Genomic DNA, 25214 nt, shown 5'->3' with positions numbered 1-25214 from the left:
AAAAAAAAAGAAGGCAAACAGAGTACAGTACTGTGTTAAACGTAAACGACCAAAACAAATAAAGGGAAAGTTTAAAAAAAAAGATTTGATGAGGTAAGGAAACTGTTTCTGTGCTTGTTTCATTTAAATTGAGATGGATAAAAGCAGCATTTTTCTTCTGTAAAGTTTCAAAGCTGTATTAAGTCAATGTTCAGTTGTAAACTTTTGAAAGAATAACAATAAGGTTTTGTTCAGAGTTAGAACATTTCAGAGTTATAAACAACCTCCATTCCCGAGGTGTTTGTAACTTTGAGATTCTACTGTATGTAACCCTTCTGCCAGGCCGAGCTGATAGCAGCAATGGCCGGGTTCAGTACATAGGCGTTTCTTCTCAACAACGCAATGCAAAACTGGCTCGAGCCCCCACCCAGTGACCTGGGAAAATCTTACACACACCCCCTGGGCGCCTCAAAGAGGCAATACTTCCCCTGTCGCAAACACAGAATCTCGGAGAAGCAGAAAATCTTTAACAACAGGAAGTAAACGACATCAGCATTAAATTGGGAAAACACCACAACTAGGGTTCATAAACCAAACCATGAGCAAAGACCCACCCCAACAAATTGGGGCGTGTCCTTTCCCTTTGGTTCTTGAGTCCAGCAACCCAAAATCATGCAAAGTCCCAAAAGTCCAACAACCCAAAAGTCTCTATCCATGGTCAGTGCCGCCCCAGAGTTCAAAAGTTTGTCTGCAGAGTCTAACCTCCCAGCCTGGATGAAAGTGGGGGTGTTAAGGGGCACCTTATGTGGTCCGAGGCCGACTGCCCCACCTCTCCGTGGACTTCTGCTGCCACCTTCACCACAAGCCGTTCTGCCAGCTGTCCCGTGAACCACTCCAGCCGTCCCAGAAACTGCTCTGCTCCATCCCGCAAACTGCTCTGCTAGCTGCTTTGCTCTGCCAGTCATCCCACAAACAGCTCTGCTCTGCCAGCCGCTCAGCAATATATCTTCAGGGCCCCCCCCACTTAACACAGCACTCAGCAACTTCAGCTTGTAGTGGAGGAGCCTCGGTGCTGTACGCCATTAGCCCAATATGAATTCAGCTCAGCAGCCTGTGACTAGACTCCTAATGGAATCAAAATTAGCTCTGATATTCCACAGTGGAGAGAGGAAGCACTGCAACTGGTATTTCAGGCCCTCAAAAGGCACCCCACACCACCATATAAAAATGTCTCTCTTTCCCTCCCTCCACTGGGTTTTGGAACCCATGCCCCTTGTCTAGCAAGTGCTACTTAGTTGATGGCAAGTCCCTCCATCATAAAACAGTTCCACTGTCCTTGATTCATATAATCAGGGTAACAACACTTTATTCTTCCTGCCCCAATAATAGAGAAACTGGGGATCCCACAGCAGCCACAGTGACCCTTTGGGCTACTGTGGGCTCATGCTAGCCAGGGTGGGTGTGCCTATGCAAACAAGATCAGCCCCTGAAGTTCTTTTCCACAACTTGCCACAATTCACCACCAGATGTCAGGGTAGAGCTCATCCTGACTCTGCTTACATGTAGATTAGTAACATCTAGCAGTAATTTCACGAATTTGCATGTCTTTTCCGTCCCTACTCAGGCAGAACTCCCATATTCAATGATTTAGGGCTAGATTGGGACTTCAGGCATAGCCCTGAGAAAGAGGTGATACATAAGCTGAACTACCCCAGGAGTAGCCCTGAGCGGCACTGTGACTCAGAGTCACCTTGCCTCTCCAGCCCCCTCCCTGCTCTAGGGGGTGGTAATTGACTGTGGGCTTGTAGCAGCTAACGATGCTACCCCACTCCCTGTTGCATGCTGATGCAGCTCTGCTGGCCAGCAAGTAGTGAGATTGGGGCCAAGACTCCACCTATTCCCTGTCCCTGCCTGCTCCCTCCCTCCCTCCCTGTCTGCTCGCTGCAGTGCGGGCACACTGCCCCAATTTCTCCTGTGTGCCTAGAACCCTCTAGAGATTCTAAATCCCTTCGGAGGGGATGTAGTGCAAGTCACAGTCTAGCTCTTAATAAGGATTTCAGAATGGGGCCTGTATACTTTATCTGAAAGGTAAATTTTTGTTGCCTTCTTTACACTGGTCTCTTCCAATATGAGAAATCAGATGTCTAGAACAGGAAGGTGAAAGCGTGATACGCAGCTTAAGGACCATTTAGTTGTTATTGTAAAATATTTTAAATGAGCTAAAGAGGCATTTAAAGGCATCTAGAACTTTAGCTAATGTCTTGGCTTCTTTACAGTATTGACACACGCTGGTTAACTAACTAGTGGAGAGCAAATTTGTTTCTACCTTCAAGAAACAAAAAATGAACACAAACTCCCCAGCTTAATAACTATGTATGAGAAGGTTTGGGGGAAAATGCTTGTAACAAATAACTTAAGTTAGATAGATACCAAATCTATCTACCTAAAATACTTACCATAGCATCTGAGAGCCACATAGTATTTTTAATGTATTTTTCCTCAAAACACCCTTGTGTTGTTTGGAAGTGCTATATCCTCATTTAATAAACGAGTAACTGAGGCACAAAAAGGCTAAGTGATTTGCCAAAAGTGACATAAGCAGTCTGTGGCAGAATAGGGTACTTAATTCAGGTCTCTTAAATCCCAAGTTAGTCTTAACCACTGGACTATCCTTCCTCTACACAAGAAACAAGTAAAAAATATATCTGCAAAGCTAAAAAGGCTTATAAAATACAGAGGGCCTCACTCCAGTGGTATGCAGAAGACTTGAAGGTGGCTTCTGGGAGAATGTTAAATATGGATGTACAGATGAATTTATTTTACAATGCAACTATTTGTAATAGTTGTGAGAGAAAATGACTATTTTGCTACCTTGCTAATTTTGACTCTGGTGCCTGTTGTCAGACTATTAGCTATTTCCACTTTATTGACTAGTCTGTATTTAGTCTATGACAGGCAATTCTGCATATTATTTAGCATGTATTGAAAGGAAATAAAAAATAAAAAAGTCTCAAGTACTTCTAACTTTTCTGCAAAGACAAGTTGCACAGGTGAACATATTTTCCTGATCCTCAACGTTTTATTTAGACTAGATGAAAAAGCAGCAACTCATACTTTTTGTTCTAAATAATGCAGAAGAGTGTGTTGCTAAGGCCAAAATTAGAAATGTGCTAAATAACACAGAAGAATTCTGACAGTCACAATCAGGAGCACTGTTAAAATACCTGGAGCATTGTCTCTGGTACAGACGGCCTCCTTTCACAAAAAGAAACAAGTGGATTTTGGAAGCAGTTGGTCAAAGATTCTGTCATGTCTGCAAAGACAAGGAAGGAAAGTTTATATAGCCTTTCCCAGGAGTTTCTTTGGGCATAGTCTGCACTGTATCCATGATGGAAAAAAGTGAGGTGGGTCCCAGTGTTCTCTGCCACACAGGCAACAGAAACTAATCATGATCACCAAATCCTAGAAGACAATCCTTATTCAATACTCAAACGAAAGACCAACCTCCAACTTCATGAAAGTCACGAGCGTTATTATTCCTTCCTAATCCCCAATCTGGAGATGAATGTAAACATTTGAATTTGAGAAGGAAACACAATAATTAGAGAGACACTTTCAGTTTAATAATCAAACTTCTCTCTGAAAATATTTGAGGCCAATTTACCCAAAGAGTGATGGTTTGGCCCTTCATCTGTTATTATTACAAACCCCGAGTGTAGATAGACAAAACTGCTATTTTTATTTATATTATAATAATGGCTACAGGCTCAAAACTAGATCAGGGCCCCCTGGCACTAGGTTTTGTATACACAATTAAAGCCCCAAATAGTTTATAATCTAAATAAACAAAGCGTGGGAGGAGACACTGAGGCACAGAGCAAAGCAATTTGCCTAAGGTCACTAAGCAGCTTAGTGAAATATATGGGAATAGAACCCACATCTCCTTACCCCCAGTCCAATGCCCAGTCTACTGGACCATACTGCAATTTATACTTTATGCTAGTTTCAAGCAGAGTTTAATTGCATAGGTGCAAATTACAATTCACAATGCTTTTACATGGGCTTACCCTGATGCAACTAAACTAATGGCTGAAACCCCCGGTGTAGAGCTCTGTTAAAATTAACTTTGTTATAACATTTGTTAACTTTGATCCAGGAAAGCACTAAGTTCATGCATAACATTAGCAAGTGCACAATCTGGACCACTGAACAACTGTGTCCCCTCAACTCTCCAACATGGGGTGCCTTTTACACTGCTTCACTGTGAGAGTAATCACTCCTGGTCTGCTCATACATGGCCTCTAGCATGTAAATTACTCCCAGCTGAGTTATAAAAGCAACTCCTGAATTATAGTACAGAGTGACACCAGCAACTTCCCAGTGTCAGAAATGTGCACCTTGTACTGCCCACTACCCTCCTGGACGATACAAGCATAGAAAGTCCCTCATTTCATTAATAGAATATGATATTCACAAATCCTGTTATCTCAAATGAAGTTTCCCAAACACTTCAATCCAAACACATACTTGTTAAGATAAAACAATAAAACAAGTTTATTAACTACAGAAAGATAGATTGTAAGTAATTACAAATAATGAGGCATAAAAGTCAGAATTGGTTACAAAGAAATAAAAGGTAAAACACAAATTTATACCTAACTTAACAAGCTAAGTGAATTTAAAGAAAAAAAAGTTCTCTCATTATATGATTACAGCAGTCTGGTTTGATTCCTTGAGCCAGGACATCTCCCACTGCTCAATGATGATTCCTTTGTCTTTCAAGTGTTGATGCTTTCAAGTAGAGATGAGGGGAGAAAGGTGATTTGTGTCCTCTGTTCTTCATTTTTATATCTTTTCCTCCTCTTTGAGAATCATTTCCAGTTGGGGTTCAGGAGACAGCAGGTCTGGGAAATGGGAATTTCCAGCTATTTCTTTGCCAAGATGTCAATTTCTCACTCAGACCCTTTTTCCTGCCAAAGAATGACCGCTTAATCTGGTGACAGTCCATTTTGATTATGCTGACATCTGGCTGAGGTGCTGGCTAGCCTTCTGTCTCTGGGGAACTGGTTTGAAGCTGTTTCCCTAGACTTGAAACAAGTCTATTACGGCAGAATTTTATAACTTTACATACAGTATTGCTACACATATTTTACCAGGACAATAATGTTCAGCAGATTGTGATCTTTCAAATGGTACCTCGCAAGGCATACTTTGTACAAAATTTATCATAGTCTTGTAAAAAGGGTGAACATAAGAGTACAGACTGCCACAACATGTTTAAGTCTTATAGATTTAAGAGAATTTTCAGACAAAATCTGGAACTAGAGAGAAAGTAACACATACCTCTGACCTTCTCCAGGTTTAATCAGTGGCTAGACTAGAATGGGGCTAGTGTGTAAAAACACATTTAAAGTGAAGTGTTTAGCAGGTTCTACAAGTTAACACTGAGCAACAGCCATTTATCTTAAAATTGATCACTTTCTGTTCTCTAGTTTAATGAGACTAAATTTGTTCAGGAACATTCTTGATTGCAGTATGATCTGTTTAATTTTTTTCTCTATAGACTACCATATTTGCAGGGCAGGGAATTCCATACAACTGGTTTGTCTTGTTACTAACATGCACAATCAAAATCATTTGGGTTTAACAAGCTGGAGCTTTCTGTCAAGAGCTATTATATGTGTAAAAAGCCTGCAGCCAGAAAGGAGCTTTATATATCTTGTAGTCCCTGTCATAAAGAAAACCACAAAACTAAAGGAAACACTGTATTGTGGATGCACATTGTGAGTGCACTCGGGGTCTCTGCACCAGGTCTGTGGTTTGATTTTGTGGCACAGAAAGAGAAGTACAGTCTGTGAGATTATGGCAGATAAATAGCATTTTTTGGCATGGCTAGAACAGGATACCCCATAATTCATGGATTTAGCCAAGAACTGAAAGGCAAAATCACTGGGCAAAGAGATTCTGACATGCTCAAGGGGGAAAAATCTATTATTTGAAAGGAAAAAGACCTAGGTTTTTTTTTCATGAGCTCTCTTTACCTCATTTAGAAAGTACAAACAAATCTTCCCTTTAGTGTGTTTCCTAAAAGGCCATTTTTCTGCAGGTACATAGGTGCGGTGCTCATACTGGGATAGACTGCATGCCCAATGACTCATCAGGATTTTTGGAAGGAAATTTGAGTGGGTGAAAAAAAAAAGGGTGGCCAACTAACGTAAGAATTAAAAGTTGGTGGGCAGTTTTGTAGGGCAAAATCCTGCCCTGTGGTGCACAAGTTAATGACCTGGCACATTGTTTACTGTTGTTACGAAGTGGGTGGCAAAAGGGGGTGGGTGGATGGGATGATCACACACAGATCTCTTTAAAAAAATTCTAGAAAGGAATTTCAAAAGCACTCAGCAAACACCTATTGACTTCAATGGGAGCAGAGCAAGGCCAACCCGAAGCATTTCTGCAAATCTGACCACAATTTAATGTTGTCATTTCTTCACTTTAAGTGTTTGTAACTTTAATGTTCTTTTAATGTTTTTATACATATATATGAAACATAGCAAGATGATAACTACTGAAAAAAGACTAGAATGTCCAGCTACCACATACAGATTTATGCTTATTTATGCCTATTGTGTGTCTTTAGTTGCTATTCTATTAGAGAAATTGTGTTTCCTTGCTGAAATTCAATAACAGGAAAATAAAAATGCAAAATATCCCCAAACACCATCAATAAATGTTTTTCTGCTGTAGTATTTCCAGTAATCCATAGCATATCTACTTTACTGCCCTGGGATGAAATAAGAAAATTAGGAGACAAAACAAAAATCGAGATGCCTTGTGACCTATATGGTCATGTATGATTACCCACTATTCTATTATCCTTAAAAAAAAATTCCCTAGGAGATACCCAAGAAGAAGTGGGATGTGTGTGTGTGCGTATAAATAACATAATTTATACTTAATGCTTCTACAGGGTCTTGTAACTAGAGGATTGTAAAGATGGACTTGCTTATTCTCTATTGCCTTGCACTTTAATTACGTAGGCTCTGATCAGCAAAGCACTTAAGCATGTGTTTGACTTTAACCACATGAGTAGTCCCCCAGCAGTCAAAGGAACTATTCATGGGCTTGAAGTTAAACCTGTGCTTAAGGGTGTTGCTGGATCAGATTCTCTTGTGTCAAGTCAATGTAAAACACTCCCAGTCAGAATTCTCCACTCATTTCCCCCAGTGGAAGCATTTGACTTCGGCTTTGCACACGTGCAAACGGATAAACAAGGTTCAAGGCACCAATCACAGCTAGAGTTTCAACCTTAAATCTCATTTCTTACTTTTAGCTGTTTTAAACCATCATCTAAAGATGCATCTAACCTTTGTACAGGGGGAAGAAAAAAAAAAGCACATGTATCTCTTGGCTTCAGAAAGGCAGCTTCTCTCATTATTCTCTCTCTACACATCTTATGCCCTTTCTTCCTCACTCCTTTGCTCTTTTTTCTCCTATGTTCCTCTTCTCACTCTCTCATCTATTGTTTCTGTATTGTTCCCTAGCTTGTGAGTGTCTTCCCTTCCCCTCAATCCCTGCCTAAGTCTCTTTTCCTAACCTACCAGACTCACCTTTCATAAGGCTTTTGTTTGGGCTTCTGAAATGAACATAGAAAAGCCAGAAAATTCAGATTTAAAGCTGACCTTCATCTTGCATGTAATTTATGTCACTGTGCCTTTTCATACTCACAACATGGTGAGTTATGGACATGTGGCCTAATACAAGAAATCAGGGGACCTACACCACTTGGGCCCGGAGTGTTAAGTTGAACTACATATTTCCTGTCTTTTGTCACTTTGTGTCACAAGCTTCACATTATTTAATTGGAAGTTTTGGTAAGTTACTTTTCTCTATAAAACCATGCAGACCAGTGTGAGAATGATCCAGGTGTACTCTGTCTTTTACAAAAGCAGATATCTATCTGGCGGCGTTTCAGCAAAGGAGCTTACCCAACAAGATTTGACCGGCCCTTCTGCACCTGGGGAACTGTTTTTTGTTATACACACAGCTGTCTTTTCTCTGACTGGTCTTAAGAAATCAGTGTGATACCCCATTTAAAAATACTGTCCTTGTAGTCACTTAAAAGCAACATTATGCCAAATGGAACAAGTGGCTGCTATTTAGATTGCTGGGTGGCTGATCAATATTCATTGATAAAAGTTTGTACAATTAACCATGTGGGAAATTAAGCATAAAATAATCTATTAATAAAAGTACAAGAAAATTATAAATTTGTGCTTGTTTCCAATTGCCAAAAGCATGGGAAATAAAAATTCCAGTATTTCCTTAAAAGAACAGTTGGATCAATTTGGCTCATAATTTACTTTTTTTAAAAAAACAAACTTTTATTTAAACCAAGACCAACAGAAATGCTTCCCTGACATTTTAAAAAAATAATTCCAGTGGAAACAGATCCTTGTTCAATATTTAAGAAACAGCAACCTGTTTGGAGGCTCTCTCTAGTCAGATACTCATGTCTGTCTAAGGAGTGTGAAGATATAGCAAAACACCAAAAGTATTCAACTCTCTAGCTGATTATTACGTGATCAGTAAAGACAAACAGGTTATTATTGCTATTTTAGAACAATTGTTCAACGAAAAGGATCATCTTAGACATGAAACTTTTTTTGCCAGTCAAGTTTTAAGATGCGTATGTGGGCAAAACAGCTGGTTATAGACTAGCATGAACCTAATAATTCTAGGTATCTATTTATAATGCAGGATCTGAGAGCCTAACAACTTTTTAAAGGCAGCTGCATTTTTAGGAAGTGAAAAAATTATTTTGCACTAAATTTTCTACATCCTGTATCGTGTATTTTTTTTATGAATGTGAAAAAATTACTTTATTTTCTAGAGATAGTGATAGTCACACAATGGATTTTTTTCACATTGGATTATAAACCTGTGCATGTATACAAGTATATTCCAGTACATAACTCATTGATCTACCACAAGCTCTTTGTTTAAGTTGTGATTTTCAAAGGCTTTGTATGTGAATTCTGAGATCTGGGGGACACATTCCTTAACTGGAAGTTATGAACCTTTGTAAACACTTCCTTTCCAAGATGTCTAAGGCCCGGTCTACACTACAGACTATTTTTTCCACAGGGTTGTATTCAGTGCATAGGATGGATGTGCTCTCGGGATAAATCAGATTTCTGAAATGTAGCCTCATCTGTTGGAAGGGGTGTAGTGAGTAAAACAGGAAGAGAAAGGACGGTCTTCATGGCTGAGGCAGCTGAATGCTGCCCTGGGGAACTGCATTCTAATCCTGCCTATGCCACAGAGTTCCTACGCAATGTGGGGTGAGTCACTTAAACCAAAAACTTTTCACAGATGGTTACTAAGGCCAGTTGAGATCCACTAAGGGACTTAGATGTTGCAACGCTAAGTATCATGGCACCTAACATTAGGTTTCCAGAAAATCACAGAAGCAACACTGTGGTCCAGAAAGGCACCTAATTCAGCTTTGTGGATTGCAGTGTTTTCCCTTGGAAGGTGGAAGACTCTGGGTCCAGATCCCCTACTCCAGTCACTCTTTATTTTATCCACAGTGGAACAGCTTAAATAGGAGAAGTGGAGAGAGCCCTACAACAGAATATCTCATAGCTCAGTGGTTCAAGCACTCTTCTGAGAGATGGGAGACCTCTGCTCAAATCTGACAAAGGGGGGTGGGTGGGGGAATTGTACCCAGGTCTCCCACATCGCAGGCAAGTGCTGTAACCCTGGGACTAAAAGCTATAAGGGAGGCACCTCTTCTTCTGCCTGCTAGATTTTGAATGGGACACAATCCAGTAGGCAGCTTCTGAGCATGCCGACTGGATCAAGCCCCACATGCAATTGAGGCAGCTGTACATCTATATTTCCCAGTTTGTGAATTGCTGTGGGGCTTAGGTAGGAGACAGGTGGTCGGCTGCCTAGAGGGAGGCAGCAGTGTGCATGCTTAGAGGCTGAAAAATAGGTACCAAGGGAACTTTTACCCTGCCCAGTGAGCGCATGTGCCTACTGAGCTTGGTGGGAGTTTTGCAGATCGCAGTGGAACCAAAACTGGGATCTAAGCACCTAAGTGAGACGTAAGTGCCTAAGGAGGGGGACATGGATCAATGTTCATGTTGCACTCCTCATCAGCCCAGGGAATCCTGGTCATGTGCCACGTGAGGCACCTTGCGCATATGCTAAGAAGGAGGGCCTACGGCTGGGGTTTAGGTACCTAAGTACCTCTGAGGACCTCATTTCCTCATTTTCTGAGTGCCTGACTGGAGACCCTGGGGTCTGCTTTGCTGATGGGCTGAGCACTTACCACTGCAACTGAAGCCTGTGGGAGCTCTGCTCTAACATATAAAATGCTCTTTAATGCTAAATACTCTAAAAAATCTGGGTGCCTGACTGGAGACCTCTGGTGTCTCCATGTGGGCACTCAAAATTAGTGGATACTTTTGACCTTAATCTCTCTAGTCAGGAGTTCCCCCTCTATAAAATGGGGGGTAATAATACCCCCTCATTTCACAGGGGTATTGGGAAAATGAATTAATGTTTGTGAAACACTCAGATACTATAGCGATGAGTGCTGTAGAAAAGCTCATGATTAATTTTGTCTTCAGAGTAGAGTTGAATAGTGCGCAGTAAATAAGGTCTAGGGCAATACATAGAACAATGAGGAGAAAACAAAATACTGAATAGCTGCTTATTACATGAGCACTACCCATCCTATGGCATGTAATTTAAGACTATCAATGCACACACACAAAGGGGTTGAATTAAGATTGCACAGGCGAACTTAATTCTGGCACTTCTGAGTGCCTGATTTTAGAACCTTAACCATGTTCTTTTTAATATAGTTTTGTTTTGTTGTAATTTCATAGGTTTTAAAAAAAGCAAACTGAACACCCAAATTCCATCAGGTGGGATCATATTAACAACCATATGGTTCATCAGCAAACTATTTAGATCCATTACAAAGACCTTTGCCACCTGAACTAACAAAGTAACTGATAGCAGTAGTAGGTTGTCATCCTCTATGTGGCCTGGTACTAGAAGTGGATGAGACACATTTTGCCACTGGATTTCCCAGATATTTGCTGACAGCTGGGGAATGGTTTGACTCAGGAATCATGGTTTCCATTCCAGGCTCTGGAGGGGAATGTTCTCTAGTGATCATGGACCCTTCTGTCAGTTCCCCCAAGACTTTACTTTCTTCTCAATCCCCTTCAACCTGTCCCTGCCCCAATTTTGTCTCTTTATCTCCTGGTTCCTCTTCCAAGTTCCAGTCTGCTTACCCAGCCAGTTCTCCCCACATATCCTGGCTCATCAGCTCTATCTCCTCTCCCCCGACTCCAGTGGTTTCCCCATCTCCCCTTGGCTTCTCATTCTATCTCAGTCTCCACCCCCATCCATTTCTCACCCTCATTTCCAGTTTTAATCTCTTCTTAGCTAGCTCCCAGACCCCTCAGCCACTCCTGCACATCTCTCAGTTCCAGTTCCCCTCCACACCAACCTCCAGTTCCAGTCTCCCTCTGACCACCCCCCCCCCAGGTTCCTTGTCCCAATCTACTTCCTTCTCCCTTCCCCCCCGCAGTCCAACTATTGTCCCCTCTGCATTTCATTCAGGCAGCTTCCTCCTCCAAGCTGCCTGAGTATTAGCAGGGAAAGCAATAGGAGCTGAGGACAGACATTCTCCCTGTTTGCAGTTCCTTTGCCTGGTCACCATCCAGCCTGCAGTGCAGTTGTAGGGGAAAGTCCCCTGGTCAGCCCCCTGGCCTGGATCATAGTCAGTTCTTACAGACTCTTTGGGGAATTTAGCTGCTAAGCTCTAGCAAGTCTCTACTTAGCATATACGAACTGCATTTTTTGAAAGGCTTATAATTTGGCCAAATTTGGTTGGATTTTCACAGGGATGGTGAAAGGTATCTCCCTGCCACAAAAGGCCACCTGCTAAATTTCAAGTCTCTACTCCAAAGCATGGGAGCACTATGGGGGTCAGAAACACTGGGATGTGTGATCTGCTGAAATGCCCTTTACTGTCCTATGGAGTGATGTGTTTTGTACCGGTGTTCTTCACGAAGTGAGCCCACAGCCTTTAGGTAGATGTACCCAATTAAAAGAATACACTAACTCAGTAAATTGTTAAATCTTCTAGCTGACATTGAGGGTTGAGGAAGACTGAGTCAAACGACCACCTCAGGCCATAGCCCTTGAAGTTATACGGGCCCTGCAGCATATCCTGCAGGGCAGTAGACTCAGGTTCCTTCACACCAATGTGGAGAGCAAATTCCAGAGTCAAGGGCCCCTCAATGAGAAGGTTCTGCCACCAGCCCCAAGATATTTAGAATTGAAGGGCTTCTACCTCAAAACTCCAGATTCCAACTGTTGAGACAGAACACGAGTGGAGGGCTAAACCAAAGTAGCCAAGACCAGAACAATAGATGGCTTGATTGTACAACATTTGAATTTCAACAGAAACATATTGGGAACCAGTACATGCTGGAAAGCACAGACATAAAGTGCTCCATACAAGAAAGACCACTCAGTGCACAGGCACACTTCAGCTGTAGCCCTTGGGAAGAACACTGCCGCAATTAATTCAGTATGGAGGTGACAAAAAATGGCAAACAGTGGTGATGGCTGCATCTGATAGAAAAAGATGCAATTTCCTTGACAAGTGTAGATTTAAAAAAAAATCTATTTGATTACTTTTTCATTTGGGATTCACTGCATGTTAAAGACTTTTACTGCAATAGAGAAATTAGGATGAAAACAATAGAGAAATTAGGATGAAAATTTCATTCTACATTTTCAATTATTATATATGCCAGATGCCATGACGGTAGATATTCTCACATGAAGAATTTTTACCCAGAGTTAAGGACTGATTAAAATGAGTACAAAGAAATCTGGGAAGTATAAAACAAAGCAGCATACTGCCTGCAAAAAATCAAGTTCTAAGCCATCTGGAGCTGGCAATTATGTCTATTCACGCCAGACAGATTTCTTTAACATACATTTTGGTTATAATTACTGTTTCATTTGGAAGATATGGGACAATGCCTTACTCACACTTTCATTAGTCTAAACAACGAAGAGTCCTTGTGTCACCTTAGAGACTAACACATTTATTTGGGCATAAGCTTTCATGGGCTAAAACCCTCTTCATCAGATGCATGGAGTGGAAAATACAGTAGCAGGTATAAATACACAGCACATGAACAGATGGGAGTTGCCTTACAAGTAGGAGGTCATCTAATGAGACAATTCAATTAACAGTAGGATACCAAGGGAGGAAAAATTACTTTTGAAGTGGTAATGAGAGTGGCCCATTTCAAACAGTTGACAAGAAGGTCTGAGTAACAGTAGGGGGAAATTAGTATGGTGGAAATTAGGTTTTGTAATGACCCAACCACTCCCAGTCTTTATTCAGGCCTAATTTGATGGTGGCAGAGGGGCATTGCTGGCACATGATGGTATATATCACATTGGTAGATATATAGATGTGCTGGTCATCATGTGCCAGCAATGCTCCTCTGCCATGTACATTGGCCAAAGTGGACAGACATTCTCTACGCAAAGGAATAAATGGACATAAATCTGACATCAGGAATTATAACATTCAAAAACCAGTAGGAGAACACTTCAATCTCCCTGGTCACTCAATAACATACCTAAAAGTGGCAATTCTTCAACAAAAAAACTTCAAAAAGAGACTCCAACATGAAACTGCAGAACTGGAATTAATTTGCAAACTGGACACCATCAAGTTGCAATGCCAAATGTAAAGCAGAGCAATCTCAGGACTGCTTTACTTTATGTTGGCTGCCCAGGGTTCCCAAGGGGCTGTTCCAATAGCCAGGCATTGTCAGAACATAGCGCTACCATGGCCATACTTCATTTCCTCCAAGGAATCCCTAGTTTGCCAGATCCACCACGTTTATTAATGTTTAGCACTGCCAGAGCAGCACAAAGTGGCTGAAGAGTACTCCATCTGAGCATCTGGTCCAAGGTATTGAAAACGACAAACAAGATTTTATCAATTTGCATAAAAGACACTTTTAGCATAAAACAGCTAATAGCTTGCAAATAAGTTGTGACAAGTTTCCAAAATTCAAATAGATAAGTCTCTCCAAAATGCTGCCAGTATTGTTAAAAGCTCATGCTATAACCTCTCATTTTAGCAGTAACATGCTGTCTGTATATATGCAAGGCATGCAATGTATGTCCTGCATGCCTGACTAGCTGTGTGTTATTCAACTGGCATACCATGGGACAATTCTGTCTAGCCCCCTGGGGAGACACCATTTTGTGCACAGCATGACCTCACATGTACTGATGTGTGAGGTCACACAGCATGAAGGATATCATTTTGGACCTAACATGCAAGTGAGTTATTGCATGTTTTACTAGAATTGTCACAGCATGCCCCGAGCCTTAGTTAAATTCAAATATATGTATTGCCTCTTTGCTAGTATTTGCAAGCATCTTACTTGTTCTAATCAATATTGATGATTTCTTTGATAGCTATTGATGCTGCAGTTCATATATAATATAAAAGCATCAGTAATTGCATTTATCAGTCAAATCAAGTTTAATAACCTGGAACTATCTAAATCCTATTCCGTGTTCATAGTAGATTTACATGTCTATTGCTATAGAGATAGATATATACTTATCACCATGTAATATGTACAGCGCATGTAACAGATAGAAAATATAGTAACAATTATAGCAAAGGTACCTAAGCATTTCCATTATAAAAACCCCATTTTTCAATGGGGTGTTATTATGACTTTCTCAAACTTTTACCTTTCTGGCTGACGTTTTCCAGATGGGATCTTTGGCCAAGAGTGAAAGTTCTAGGAAAGTCTGATCAAATGTAGTTCAGCAAGTACTGAGAACAACAAAAAATCTTGCAAATCTTTTTGGATAACTCCTGGGCTTCCATGTCTGGGAAAGAAAGATGAAAATTGGCAAAGCTCCCCACTGTATCCCTGTGAAAATCCAGTTTTGATTGTACATGGCACATGGATGGCAATTTTTAAAAATAATAATAACCCTTCTTTTATTAACGATCTCTCCAATTGTAACAATAGCCATGTGATTTGAGCTAGAAAACAAAGTCTAGTTTCTTACCAGCCCTCCTCCTGTCTCAGAGAGCTGTATTACACCAGCATAATAGAAGAAGAGGGCTGTAGCATGCATCAGAAATTATATATTCTACTAAAAATGTGAGTGGAGTTTGGAATTCCAATGTACCCTCCATTGCAATCCCCCCTTCTCAGGCTCCTGCCTTCCCTCTTCCCCTTTACACCACTCATTCACATTTACTGCTTCTTTCAAAGAAGCCACTATTTTAGCAAAGAACACCACTGGCTATGATTTTAAGCTCTCTGCTTTGATGTGCAAGCTATATGCTTTACATCTGCATTACAATTAGTGTAGATGCATGATCAGATTACGCAGGTCAACAGACAGGTAAGCAGTTTCCTAGCTGTTGTTCCTGTGTTTAGTTTTGTCACCAAGTGTACAGATTACATGCATCTGCTGCAAATCTTTATTGGAAAACAAATAATTACAATTAGAGATGGCTTTGATCTGAAAGACTAGAGCCAGCTCCTCCCTCCCCAGACCTCGGGAATGCTTGATCTAAATTTTGGGGCTTTATCTTTGCCCTGGTCTTAAATAAGGGGGAGAAAGGGAGAGCAAGCACATGGACAGGAACCTCGCGTGGCTCTGAGTGTAGGGGCTGGGAATCTGATACCCTCACCAAGAGCAAATGGGTGGAGGGTCGGGAGCGGGAAGAAACTTCCTTTTGCCCCCAATCGTTAGACAGGTTTCAGAGTAGCAGCCGTGTTAGTCTGTATTCGCAAAAAAGAACAGGAGGACTTGTGGCACCTTAGAGACTAACAAATTTATTTGAGCATAAATATTTATATTATTATATATATTTATATATATAAATCTCCCCACTGTATTTTCCACTGAATGCATCCGATGAAGTGAGCTGTAACTCACGAAAGCTTATGCTCAAATAAATTTGTTAGTCTCTAAGGTGCCACTAGTCCTCCTGTTCTTTTTTGCGAATCTTTAGATACAGATTACTGACATCAGAGACCACAATGGGTTTTTCAGAAGTGGAAGTATCTGTGAGGTCGCTGCAGCTACTATACACAGTATCAATGTGAGGCACTAATGGGTTGCAAAATTCCTTTTTACAGATCTGTATTTATGAGCCCGCTGGATGTGTGGTGGGTTGTAAAACGTATTTTGAACAAAACTTTGTTTATACATTTTACTAGGGATCTCAGAGGGTGTCACAAAGGAATGAGATACAATGAAGTCACACAAATGAGGGTCATTCTTGTCAGTTGCTGGCTTGTGCAGATCAAGTAGTGCAATGAGTGTAGACAAATGGAGCAGATATGGGGTGACCAGATGTCCTGATTTTATAGGGACAGTCCCGATTCTTGGGTCTTTTTCTTATATAGGCTCCTATTACCCCCCCACTCCCTGTCCCGATTTTTCATATTTGCTGTCTGGTCACCCTCAGGTGATATCATGAAGTGAGCCTTGGCTATGCATGCTGATCTGTTCAGAGAGGACAGATTAATGCTTACCCACTTGGCAGCGCATGGGGGGTTATCCCTATCATTTCAAAAAGTGCAATGAGAACTATTTCAGTTTGAACAACCACTAGGTATTGCATAAGGTATTGCACTTCTAATTATATCTAAAGTACTGCATCTTCCTTGTACTGCACTGCAGCATCTGTACTGCATCTGAGCCCCATTGTGGAATTTGACCAGACAAGCTTATGTTTCAAAGTGTAAGGGTGCATCTACACTAGAAAAATACATCAAGGTTAACTTGGGCCAGTTCTACATATAAACTTACATGGGTATAAATACGTCGTTCAGGGGTGTGAAAAATCCACAACCCTGAACAACACAGATACACTGACCTAACTGCTGGTGTAGACAGCGCTATGTTGACTGGAGGGCTTCTCCTGTTGACATATCTACCGCCTCTTGCAGAGGTGGATTAGCTCCCCCTTCGATGTCGTAACATCTTTACTGAAGTGCTACAGCAGGGCAGCTGCAGCGTTTTAAGTGTAGACCTGTCCTATACACTGCAACTCTTTCCCTAGCAAAGACCCAGATTAATACCTTCTGCCGTGATGTAGCAGTATGAGTCCTTTAGGGTTTGCAGAAAACAGTTCTCCTGAGATTAAATACAACAGTGAATTGAAAAAACAAACAAGCCAGATTTTGTACAAAATACTGGTCCGCTTCCCCCAACTTCAGTGGATCCTTAAACTTTTGATTAAAAGTTTAGGCCCCAGTCCTGCAAACCCACTCATGTGATTAACTTTAAACTTGTGAATAGTCTCGTATCAATGGAACTAGTCACAAGCTTAAAATTACGCACATAGATACATGTTTAGAGGATTGTGGCCTTAATCTTTAAAAATGCCATTATGTTTAAAGTCTTTAAACCCACCTGGGAATTTGTTCACCTGGAATTATTTCAGGTTTCCTGGAATTAATTCCTACGAGAGAGAGGATTTTTTTTTTAAACAGTACAAAAACTTTATTTCAAGGGCATCCAAACCAGTGCAAACTTGAACCAAGAGAACATTTATAGCACAAGTAAGTTAGTTTGCCAGTAAAATGTTTTATTCTCCTGGCTGAGCTTTTAGAGACTTATGTTTGAATAAGGGCTTTAATGCTCATAGCCTGTCTTCACCTTGATCAAGAAGAAAGACCCAAGGGCCAGTTGTGATGGGAGGACTGGGACTCAGGAGGTTTGGGATATCTTCTACCATGGGTGACCTTAGGCAAGTCATTTAATTTCTGTGCCTTCTGCAAAATGACGATAATATAAATGCTTACCCACCTTTGCAAAACAGTGAGATCTAGGGATGAAAAGCATTAATAATTACTATTATTATGACTCTCCCATTGAGTCAGCAGTTCTAGGACCAGGGCCCATTGTCCTGTGTTTAATATATCACAGTGTGTTGCAATGGAAACGACTGTGACATCATAAATAGGATTCTGACTCCACTGCAGGATAACACAGGAAGAAAAGAAGGGCTATGGGGAAGCAAATCCTTATTAAAACAAATATTTTCAATAAGTGGCAAGGAGTATACAGAAAACAAGTGAAATCATGGCAGCTGAATAGCTAGATATGTGCATGTGTGTATATATAAGCTATTTCCATATGGAACTGCTCCTTCAGAACTTAAGTACTCAGTAGCAAACAGTGACCAGTCTTTTGAATAACTGTATCAGCCTTTCCACTTTCCCCTTCCATTCCTCCACGTACTCCTATACCGTAAGTTTCCACTTCCATAATGCCAACGCAATGGCTCCCATCATTATTAACAATTACATAAAATCCATTCAAGTGGATGCAGAAGCTAAAGTCAGCACAAAAATTCAAATGATGACAGAAACAGCATGATCTGCAGAAAGGGGTTGGTTATTATATCACATGTTTAGATGTATAGGTCACTTCATCTTTAGCTAAATATCTAGTTATTTAACAGCTGTTATGAGTCAGCTGGATAGAGGATTAGTTGTTTTTTTTAAAAGTGTGGTGGTGAAAAAATGCTTTAATCTTGAGTTACAATAGAAGAACAAGTTAGGTCAGGTCACATCTAGTAATTTTGGTTCTCCAATACTACTTAAAATCATATAATTGTTCATACAGAAGGTGAAATGGTTTGACGTAGGTCTTCATACGGCAATCAGAAAATAGCTGAGAGAGGCTTTTCAGTGACTACTATGATTAAGCATTATGGGATAAAAATCTCAGTGAAATGATACCAATCAAAATGCTTTATAGTATGGAATTCTTCTTTTTTATCTATCTATACTATTATGCATTCCCCATCCCAATACTATGAAAGGATCTCACAATAATCAATTAATTTATCTTCACATCACCCCTGTGATAAGGGGACTTGAGACACAGAGATTATGGGCCCAAATATTGGTTTTAGTGTCCTCTTGTGTGGCTTCAAAAGCATAAAGAGGCTGAAAAGCTGGTAGATCTGGCCACAAGGGACTAGCCCCAATGTCATCGGTTTCCCTGGGGATCATATAATCAGCATAATGGCTTTGCATCACACACCCCCTTCACAACTTTAGCATAGGAGGTGTCTTTGGGGTATGACTGTTGGTAGGGGGCGTGGCTGAGGTGCCACCATACACCTATTCTCAGTTGCCAAAACAGCTTCTTGGGGTTTTCGGCAGCCAACTATACGTTAGAGCACTCCTGAGACTGTTCTATACATCCAAGTTTTAAAATGTTGACCTTAAACTCTATCTACATTAATGAAATGAGGTGAATAATATTGACCTACCCCTCAGAGAGACTGTGGCTAGTAAATAGTTAATATATGCAAACTGCTACAAGGCCTAAGGCTCACCAGAACCACACAGAATCCTGTAGGGATGGGGACCAAGCAACCCTCAGACCTCCACCATATTCAAATATCATCTCTTGCAAAACTTTTCAAAATGTTGATAAATATGCATAAGCTTCAGCATAAGTAGTTGAGCCTACTTATGAGTACTGTTACTGTTGAGTAACAAAAAGAAAAGGAGTACTTGTGGCACCTTAGAGACTAACAAATTTATTAGAGCATAAGCTTTCGTGAGCTACAGCTCACTTCATCATAATGCATCCGATGAAGTGAGCTGTAGCTCACGAAAGCTTATGCTCTAATAAATTTGTTAGTCTCTAAGGTGCCACAAGTACTCCTTTTCTTTTTGAGAATACAGACTAACACGGCTGCTACTCTGAAACCTGTTGAGTAACAGTAGTAGTAGTTGGGAAGGAGAAGCAGGGGGTTTGGGTGGCAAATTATTTTGAAAGCAAAAGTTTAAGGCCAGGCCTGGAATTTACTTATAGGCTAACCTCAACACTTGGAGCTGGGGGTGTGATTCCCAGCTTGCGCAGACATATCCATGTTAGCTCTCAATTAAGCTAGCATGTTAAAAATAGTAGTACGTCCATGGTAGCTCAGCCACCACATACCCATGGGGTTTGCACTTGGGGCAGCTAGCCTGTGCTGTTGCTGCCCATGGCTTCCTGTGCTACTGTGGCTACACTACTATTTTTAGCAAGCTAGCTTGAGGAGAGCTAGCATGAGTATGTCTGCTGGAGCTGGGAACCACATTGCCACCTCCAAGTCTAGATGTAGCCCTGGTGACCTCAGACATAGTTAAAGTTAAACAGAATGAGAGTGCCAAAATTGTTTCAATGCATTGCAAATTGCAATTCCAGTTACAAAAACTAAGTTTTCTGGAGAAAAGATGGCTTCATTCTATGAAGGCTCCACTACATATTCTGTTGGATCAGTGGGCTGGGACTCAGGAGACCGGAGTTCTATTTCTGACTCAGTCACTGGCTTGTTGGGTGGCCTTGGGCAAGTCACTTCACCTCCAGATGCCCCGTCAGTAAAGCGGGAATAAAAATACTGACTTGCTTTGTAAAGTGCTTTGACATCTACTGATGAAAAGCACTAAATAAAAAAGAGTTAAGTATTGTTATTATATTCCATTAATTCCAACAAATATGCCTCACCTTCCTCATACAGATAGTCCCATTTAAATCAGTGGGATTATCTGGCTGCCTAAGGGTTTCTTGGGATGTAAAGTTCTCTTGCCATTCTCTGAAACTATGCCATGCCCTAGTCCAGTGGAGTCCCAAGGAAGAGACTCTGCTGAAATTCACTTTCAATGTGTGTCACACTCAAGCCTTGTAAGAAAGGGACTCTTCCCTACAGTAGGGAACTTTTTGAAAAAACATTATACTGTTCCTAAGAACACTTCAGCTAAAATGCTGTTAACAGTGATGGGGAATTTAAAAAAAAAAATCTTAATGTGGACAAGGCTTCTGCAGAGAGACGGACAAGAGGGCTGTGTTGATGAAACACCAAGGCAAGGAACCCTGGGGAAACACAGGAGCAGTACTGGGTAATTTGTATTTTTTGCTTTTCCTTTTTGGAAAACTGCTTGGTAGCAAAGCAGCTACAGAAAAGCAAACCGATGTCCTTGGATTAACCAAGGATTAACCGATTACTCCAAGCCCCCCTATAATAAAACACCACCCCAAGATGGAGATTTTGATGTTCAAACCTGATCTGCCAATGAACTTCTCCTTCCTATCATTCAGCTTCTGGTCCTGTGACAAAAGGCAAATAAGGTTTGTTAGAATTATTTTATATAATGCTACTAATGCAAAAAAAAAATTGGAAAATGTGCTAAATTGTACACAGTGATGCAGGCTCATGGTGAATTAAAAATTGGAAGTTAATATTGTTTTAAGAAAGGAACGTAATTCTGTTTTAACTAATTTGGGCAGTTTGAGGAAATGCTATAAAGACTATTCTAAAAATAGGATTGTGTACAATTTAAAAAGATGATTTTATGAGAATGTATATGTATCTTATTTACCACATTCTTTTATTATTCATAATTATACTTTGCACTCAGAAGACCTGATCCTGTAGTCCTCAAAGACTTCAGCTGGAGTTTTTTTATAGACCACCATTCTACAAGCTGCTGTACCTGAGTAGATCCTTGGGCCTGCATGGAGTTACATCCCATGAAAAACCAAGATGCTCATGGGAAATGCAGGATTGTGCCCATGTAGACCTTTTCATCTGAGGATCTCAAATGGTGTTAATAACATTACTACACAGTAGACATAATTTAACATTTTCCCATAAATTACTCCTAATTTTGCAACCAGAAAGGTATATTTAATATTTTCAATTTTTAAAAAGAACTTCTAAATTATCTGAATTACAGCCAATAAGTGAAAGCAACAGTTCTCAAATTCTTTTCATAGCGTGGGTTACATTTTAATTTAAATTGTCTTTTGGTTGCCTCCCTTCCATTTGCTATCAGTTGATCACTTCTCCTGCAGTTGCTGTCACATCTCATTGCTGTGGCAATTGTAGAAATTGTTTACACTGAGAAGTAAAATTAAGGAAGTATGAGCTATGCTTTATCTGTCTTTTAATGAAATGTAGCAGTTGGAAATAAGTAGAGCCAAAACTAAGGATCCACATTTAGCAAAGGGTAGAAGCATGTACTTAATTTTAAGCATGTGCTTAAGTGCTTTGCTGAATTGGAGCCCAAACCACCAGCCAGCTTCAGAGAGCACAGTTTCAGACCACTCCTAGCTTTGATGCACCATCTTCTGGTTTATTCTAGTCTGTGTTAAGACTCAAAAAATTAAAAAACAAAGTTGGAGGTGCTCTCTGTAATTGTACTAACTAAAAAAAAGTAAAAAATAGTGGGAACACCTCCAGTTCTCCTGGAAATTTCCATGGTTTCTTGGAAAAGAGAGTGAGGTTGAGCAGTAAATAAGTGGGGAGATGTTGATTCAGATCTCCTAATTTAATTAACAGATGAACTACACCTTTTCACAGAACAACTTTTCACAGAATCATTAAAAATAATCAGGTCTTTAATTATTCTGAGTTCACACTGTATCAGATCTGTATTTCAATGTACCCTTTGATTTAGTTTAATTATGAGATTTGAGTCATTTTATCAGATTCATTTGGGTTTATGAATCTTAGAAACTGGACTAGATCAAAGCACATTAAAAACTATTAATCTGTGTTAACAGGGTCTACACAGATTTTTTTTTAAAACCAAAATAGTTATAGTAGAACAATCTTTAGCCCTGGTCTACACTCAGGGCGGCTGGGGGGAGGGAGGGAAGAATCGATCTAAGTTACACAACTTCAGCTATGTGAATAACGTAGCTGAAGTCGACGTACTTAGATTGACTTACCGTGGTGTCTTCACTGTGGTGAGTTGACTGCTGCTGCTACTCCATCGACTCTGCCTGTGCCTCTCGCGGCAGTGGAGTACAGGAGTCGACGGGAGAGTGGTCAGGGGTCGATTTATTGTGTCTAGACTAGACACGATAAATCGATCCCCGCTGGATCGATCGCTGGTAGTGAAGACATACCCTAAGTGTGGACACAATTATACCAGTATAAAGGTACCTTATGCCAGCCTAGTTTATTCCCCTTCCCATATGAGAATAGTTATACCAGTATAAAGCACCTTTATACAGATATAAATGGGTCCACAGTAGGAGGTTTATACCACTTTAACAATATTGGTATAATTAAAGCAGAAGAAATTGTGTTTTTGTGTAGACAAGGCCTTAGTTGGAAAACTCCCACTGACGTCAATGAGAATTTGACTGCAGAAAATGTATTCAGTCTCAGAGTGCTGAAAACACAGTGATCACAGGGAGAATCAAAGATCGGCCATATTCACGATAAAGATAAAAACCCTAAAGGATCTGATTACTTTTGCAATATAGAACAGGCACTCAATTCACTGTAGTCCTGACTTCCACCCTTACTCATGCTGAATAATACCTTACTACATGACCAGTCACACTGCTTTCAATGGACTTGTCTACATGGATGGCACCACAGTGCAGTTTATGGGGGTGTGAACTGTAGAGCACTCTAAAATGTTGCGTTCTGATTGGTACTACTTGTGTAGTAAAGTACCTAATCAATATGAGTTACAGCAAAAGAAGGAGGCCGTAGCAACAGTTATGGGAAAAATATATGATCATTACTTACCTTTTTTGGGAAGATTGTTAATCTACTTGCAGTCAGGCTCCTTCCTTATTATTCCTAAATGCAACAGACATTTTATTCAGTTAGATTCAGAAGTCAGTTACATCAGTATAAATGACAGGAATATATCCCATGGAGAATTACAAGGCTACAGAGTGCAAAACAACTGATCCTGAGTTCACACCAAGATCTAGATGCAAACAATAAGTTACGTAAACTTAAAATAATTTACTGTAATATTCTTTCTTTAATTAAAAAATATGCTTGCACTTAAAAAAAAACCCTCTCTATAAAGCGGGTGTATTAAAATCATTTTATCATCACAATCATACACAGAACACTATAAATTGAATAGGTTTGTTCATAAAGGGGAAAAAGTTGCTCAGTGTCAGCTTCTACCAGAACAATACCCCAAATTCTCAATCAAGTTTGGTCCTGTAAGGGTAATTAGGGTTGTACTTTGAGTCACTATGCCATGATTCTCATGCAACATATTTAAAGGCACATACAACTAAGCACATTCACAATAGAATTTCTAATATGTTACGAACGACAGGTATATTAACATTCATTCTCCCATCTCACATTTCACTGGGAGTAGCATGTACAGTGTATGGGAGCATCTCACCAGATATTTGTAGCATACCAAAATAATTATAATGAATATACATATTTTCTATGTGAAGTCCGTGTGAACACGTCCTTTGATTACACTTAGTTTAATGTGCTTTAAGGGACATGTAGTTACTAAATTTTCTGCTCTTACAACTTTCGAAGGTCTGAGCATGTAATGGCTTAGAGGCAGAATTTTGACAGATATGTATAGTTTCAGAGTTTTGGGGATTGGTTCAGAAAAGCATCCAAAAGTCTGGATACTTATCTGAACTCTTGAGTCTTGAAATTGGGGTAGAACTCTGACAAAAACAGGATTTTTAATGAAGTTTCTAGAGTTTCTGTTTCTGATCATGGCCAAATATATCCTGAAAACAGTACTTTTTTGTTGCATTCAGCAGTATCTGGTGTGGTCCAAAGTACAGAGTTTCCATGAAAAATTTCTAATTAAAAAAAAAATCATCTCAACATTTTAGATAAAAAAAATTGGTTTTAATTTATATTTAGTTCTAACGGGGTTAAATGAAGATTCCATAAAGAATAATTTATTAATTGAGTTTGGCCTCTTTTTCTGTTTTGTGACTTGTCCCATAAACAGGTTGTAATAGTCTTACATTTGTTATTTGAAATTGTGTAAATTTCTTCACAATACTTTCCCCCTAATAGTTTGCCACAGTTCATTGTGAGTATCTGATAGGTAAGATTTGAAATTTAGTGTTAGTTAGCTATCTAACTCCAGTGCCATTGGTCTGTGCCCTGTCTAGACAATTAGTCATTATGATTTGTGTTACAGTAGCATCTAGAGGCTCCAGCAGAGATCAGGCCCTCCTTGTTCTAGGTGGTGTATGAATACATAGCAAGAATGAGTCCTGCCGTGACAATCTAAATAGACAAAACTGGTTCCTATTTTACAGTTGGGAAACTAAGGCACACAGAAACTCAGTGAATTGTCCAAAGTCACACA

The 25214-nt window shown here is 40.1% G+C and overlaps 1 long non-coding RNA gene across 1 annotated transcript; it reads right to left on the bottom strand.

Moving 5' to 3' along the window:
* Positions 1-4772: 4772 nt before the first annotated feature.
* On the bottom strand, positions 4773-17602 carry LOC122460217. Its single transcript, XR_006281371.1, has 3 exons — positions 17503-17602; positions 14809-14949; positions 4773-4949 (listed from the first exon to the last, which is right to left on the bottom strand). It is a non-coding gene; the product is annotated as an uncharacterized LOC122460217 (long non-coding RNA).
* Between the last annotated feature and the right edge of the window lie 7612 nt (positions 17603-25214).

This window comes from Dermochelys coriacea, chromosome 5 (assembly GCF_009764565.3).
Source record: "Dermochelys coriacea isolate rDerCor1 chromosome 5, rDerCor1.pri.v4, whole genome shotgun sequence".
Taxonomy (NCBI): domain Eukaryota; kingdom Metazoa; phylum Chordata; order Testudines; family Dermochelyidae; genus Dermochelys; species Dermochelys coriacea.
This window is presented reverse-complemented; position numbering and strand designations above follow the sequence as displayed.